Source organism: Brachyhypopomus gauderio, chromosome 3, assembly GCF_052324685.1.
Source record: "Brachyhypopomus gauderio isolate BG-103 chromosome 3, BGAUD_0.2, whole genome shotgun sequence".
NCBI lineage: Eukaryota > Metazoa > Chordata > Actinopteri > Gymnotiformes > Hypopomidae > Brachyhypopomus > Brachyhypopomus gauderio.
The window spans coordinates 39,598,985-39,604,605 of NC_135213.1; positions in this window are offsets into that span (position 1 = coordinate 39,598,985).

Genomic DNA, 5,621 nt, shown 5'->3' on the forward strand with positions numbered 1-5,621 from the left:
CCTGCTGAAGCTGACATAATGTGTGCAGGGTGTTCTGGGCTGCTCCTTGTACCCAGACCAGCAGCTCTACGCCCACCCACAGTGGGAGAGATTTGTGGAAACAGTTAGTGGGTGGTTTAGCTGGCCAGGGGTGACCACATTCTTCTGGGCCCATTAACCTGAACCATCATCTCGAACACAAATCAGGAAGGGGGATGAAGAGATGAAAGCCAAGGATGGCAAATTTGGAATTTATTGGGCAAGATTGATTTAGTTTTTTACTTAAAAGAACTAATAATTGTAAAAAATTAGGAATTCAAGTGAATAAAAGACTAAGCAACAACTGACAACTCATTTTTAAGATTTAAACATTGGTGTCCAGGACATGACAACCACTAGAAATATAGTCTGGAAAAATATGATCAATGCTGAGGTCTGAACTGCAAACACGACAAAGATGTGGATGTCAATAGTGGAGAAATGGTGCTGATTTTACATCTATCTTCCTTTGAATGCCAAAACCACAAGAACAGAGTGATGCTGAACACAGTGCTGAAATGACATTACGACATTAACTCTGACAGGCTAATAAAAACACATTAAAATGTATCCTACAGCATTTATTTACCTGCGTATATATATATATATATATATATATATATATATATATATATATTGCTAGATATTTATCTCACTGGTCATATCCATCAATAGGAACTTGATTGGCAAGCTTGTGTTGTCCTCTGTCTATGACGTCAACAGGACAAACAGTGATGTCTGGTGTTGTGTTTTATGACGGCTTCGTGGGGCATTTGTCATGGCTCAGATTTAACTCACTGTACGGTGTATTTCTCTCCTTCTTTTGCTTCTCATACTTTACTGTCAATTTTCTTTCAGCTGTTCCTCACAGTGCAAATGTGGACTCTGCAGACACTGCACATTTACTGGGCCCTGCATCAGAACCGGGCCCACCCCTGCACACGGCCGTGCTCAGTATGGGAGTACGATAGCAGATATGTTGATTGTTCAAGAAAATATCTCCAACAATAAAAGCGTAACTAAACACTTCATTTACAATCCTTTTCTTTTTAAATAAAGTTTTCATTTGGAAGTACGCCAGTATGCATCGTATTATCCTTACTGAATGAATAATTCTTCCTGAGCTTTGCTATTTATCATGGCTCTTCTGGACTGGACCTGCATTTTTGTGTCATGACTATCACACATAAAACCATAAATGGAATTAATTCTCAACAACGCAGACGCAGTCTCCTGACGAGCGAGGATGGCCAGCAGCTGAAGGCTAATGTGATTCTAGGCAGTGTGATGGTGTCTGTCTACCTCTCTGTGTTTGCTATGTTTGGTAATTGCATGCAGCGTTTCCCTGTGTATCTGTGTCGGCTCTTTGAAGTTAAATCTAAACCAACTGGCCAGTTCAGTGTTATGGGAAAAGGGAAGAGAGCATATTTTGCATTCTGACCTATAAATACTGATACATTTAGGTAAATTGATTTGTAGATAAATGCGCGAGTATCAAGATCAAGTCAAATACACATAGTAATTGGCCTTAATGATTTTACAAGGTTGCATTGTGTATAAGGCAAGTGTTTGTATGAAATTGTGTGTAAACACACGGTGCTTTAATGGTGCAATAGGAAGATGATGATGTAGTGATCCCACTAAATTCACTCCTTGTAAAATCATAACTGGCTCTGAAACTAATTTGTACAATAAATTAATCTTGTATCCATTCATCAGTTTGTTTTTGAGAAATTAGGTCCAACAAGGACGTACGGGTCAATGGGAACATGTGGCCTTACTGCAGCCATTAATAACGTTTCTGTTCCTCCTCATTTTGGTTTTCCCAGAATTATTCTGTTTGCTGACATCTCAGATTCTTCATCCTGGGCCCTGCGTCAGACCCTGGGGGACCCTCAAGGTTGGCATGGGGCATATTGTCAAAGTGAAGCCCGTGAACCACAAACGGGTTTTCATCCATTTCATCCCCTTGCCCCTCCCCCTCCTCCTCCTGCCCCTCCCCCTCCTCCTCCCCTTGCCCCTCCCCCTCCTCTCCATGCCACGGTCCTATGCAACCTGTTCAAGTACTGATGCCTTCAAAGGTGAGGAAGATATTTTCCAGAAAGGCATCCAGCAATTAGTACACCTCTTCATAGCCGCTTAAGGCTGTTCATAGCCATATGTGGGAGGGAGAGGTCAAAGGTCGGGGACGCATGCTGCTGTCTATTTGATTAAAGGCTGAGAAACCTTTCAGAATGAAAAGAGCCCAGGCACAGTTTTGGAACTGTGCCATTTCAGAGAAAATATACACAAAGCTGGAGGTTCCAGACACACATGTGGCTGTTCAGCTTCAAAACAACTTTAGGGGGATTTCGCAAGCTGTTATTCTGCGTAGACAGACAGGCAGATGGACAGACAGACAGCCTGCTAGACAGATAGATTTTACAAGCTGGTTGATTGCGCACAATTAAATGGAAGTGTAGAAGACGTGTAGAAGTGTAAAAAATAAAAAATGTCCAGCATGGGTTACATGTGGCAGTAAATTATGTTTTTGTGCTATGTAACGAATTCCACTTTTTTTCCCTGTTAATTTAAATAACCTTTTCGAATCAGCCGACCTAGCCAGCAAACACCTCAGGCGTTCCAGAGATGTTGAAGCCAAACTAACAGTGGATTTATAACCCAGCAAATGGGGTAAATGGGCGACAAGTTGGGATGGTTGTCACAGTCATTATTTCCCCACTGACACTTCTGGTACTGAATTTTAATGAGTCATGTGTTGGTGGCAGTGCGAGACAATGAGGAGGGTATGTCTGGGTGGCTGGTGCCCCACCAATCATAGCTGTGGACATCAGGACTCCCAGCTGAAGCCAAATTCTTCAGGAGTGAGTTTCACCTGAATATGTGATTGTGAAATACCACATGGACACTGAATAAAACTTGTCCAATGACAGTGTCCTTGAGAGGCAGCTCGATAGCAAAGAACTTCAGACTTGATAAGAGATAGATCATTTAAAAGGAAAATAGTTTTAGAATTACACTCTAGATTTAGTAAATGAAACATAAATAATCGACATTTCAGAATAACTGTGTGTGGGTGTGTGTGTGTGTGTGTGTGTGTGTGTGTGTGTGTGTGTGTGTGTGTGTGTGTGTGTGTGTGTTCATGTATGTTTATTACTGGGCTCCTTACCCCCCTGGTTTTGTCAGTCATAAGAAATTAGAAAGTGCAAACCTAGTCTTTGCTTTTCCATGTCTTATGGACACTACTAGCCCAAGAACTTTAATTTAACCACACGATTGATCAAATATTTACACAAGCGAACATTCCTCACTAAATCCCATTTAAAGCTGCTATATTAATGGAGATTTGAAGCCTCTGAGATTCTCCAAGAACTGAGGGCATTAAAAAGATTTGTATTAAGAGACAATCCATGTGCATAGCACAAAATGAATTCATGTGTAGGATGTAAGTCACAGCGGATAGCCTGAAGACTGTCTGTTTATTTACATGGAATTTTATTCTCTCTCAGAAACATGTTGCTTCTATGCAAAGAATCATGGCTATGAGTTTAGTTTCACCATTGCAACATTTAAAATGTGGTTTTCCGTCTTTTTCAGTTAAAGGTCATACTGAGAAAACCCAGGTGCTTTTGTTTGAGCCGTGACGTTTCATTATTGACACCAGTCAAGCCTTATTGTTGCTGCTCCTTTCTTAAATGTCAGTGGGGTAAAATGGTCTATGGCCTTACTAATAAGTCCTGCATGAAAGCATCTGATATCATTGTAAAAACTGGCTCAAAAGGCTGCGTTTCTGCCTGTGTACAACAGCTTGCAGCGTGCAGAGATGTGAGTTCCTACTTTGCTAGCAGAATTCCCCTTGGGAGCTCCAGGCTGTCGGAGTCATGGTCAGAGGCTGAATGGAGACGTTCTGACTCCCCTGTGAAGGGCAAATGAATATTGCAGTGATTTTTTGTATAATTCTGATTCATACTCTGCTAGGGCAGAATAGTGCGCTGTATGGATGGCTTTGTTCCTTTATTTATGTGTGAAGTTTCCTCAAACTCTTTTGCACTCACTCTAGATTCTTAAGAAGTAATGGGCAGCAGTGGTTGATGTTTTAAGCCACTTGTCATAAAAACATCATATTCTGACTGTTTTATGCAGTTAGGCTTAAAGGAGCATAACAAACCATCTTAATATGGTGCAGTTCCTGGTTGGTTTGCTCCTGAAGTGTGGATTAAAGGTTTGTCTGTTCGTGTAAAGCAGAGGGTCCACTATTGTTAGCTTGTCAAACTCCAGTCTCTGAGGAAAATGCTGTTTTTTATTATATATATTTTGCAGATTTTAAACGAGGTCATGGGGGAACTGTAAGGAATTACTATAAGGAATCAGTGGCCTTACCAGCCAAGTTGTCACATGAGTTTACTCCATAAACATGCCATCCATAAGCCCAGAGACAGCATGTGATTGCTTTCTTTGCAGTAATCATGCACTTTGCAAGTGAAGATAAGCAGTTTTACATTAAATCCTCTGTGACTGGTCAGGTGACTGTATGCCCTAAATATTTTTTCATGAAAATGCAGAATCATAGCTGGATAATGGGATGGCAGCTGTTGCACCAAAACACATCAGAGATCAGTCACCCACAGGTCAACCAGGACCTCATCCCGCTCCTTTATTGGGTCTCTTTCTCTCTTTAGAGTAAACACGGGCTTTGTGAATGTTCACACATATTGGCTCTGTGCCTTCTCTGATCCCCTTAAGCTCGGGAAGAGGTCCAGAGTTCCACGGTAACAGCGCCTCCTGAGACATCGTTTGCAAACAGCGTTCACCTTCATTATATGAATAGGAACAACTATCCTAGTTTGGTACGGTAAACTAAAGACTTTCATTAGAGATGTAACTACAATCCAGCCGTGACAGCCAGAGCCACTGTAAGTAACACAAATGACACAATGACACACTTGCTATTTCTAGAGAAATCTATGTTAGAACCTCTTTGCTGCATTTACCGATGTCATACAGAGAGCAGATACTATGAGTCCTGCATCATCTGTGAGGGCCACAACGCGTGCACTGCTGGGCCAGAGACTTCCAGTAAATTGTTCTAGCTGATGGAGCAACATCCTGTTTTCCATGTCCGTGGCTGGATTTCATAACACGGGTTCATTAACTCAGCCGAGGCTGAGCTGTCCTGCAACCTCGCCAACACAGACAAATCCTCTCCCAAGCAGGAGGAGTTTCTCATTCTCATTCTCAAGCAGTTTCTCATTCTGTCGCGCGGGTCGCCCTCCCAAAAAGCTGCAGCACATTTCTGACGCGTCATCCAGCAGTTGTTTGTTTCTACGTTGAAAGTGAGGACAAATCAAAGCAACGTGTTTCAAAATCTGAGTTGACAACTTTGGAAATTCAAATCGTACTTCTCAAAGCTACAAAGTAAAAAAATAAAAGTCTTTAACATTTCTTGTTTGTTTCTGTTATAGTCCTATGGGGACATTTTTATAATGGCAAAACCAGAAAATGGGGCCTACAGTTATTATAGCTAGTGTATTTAGTATAGTTAGTGTAGTTAGTGCATAAGTGCATAGGTGACGCTGTCATGTTTAAAGGCATATCTTGTTTTA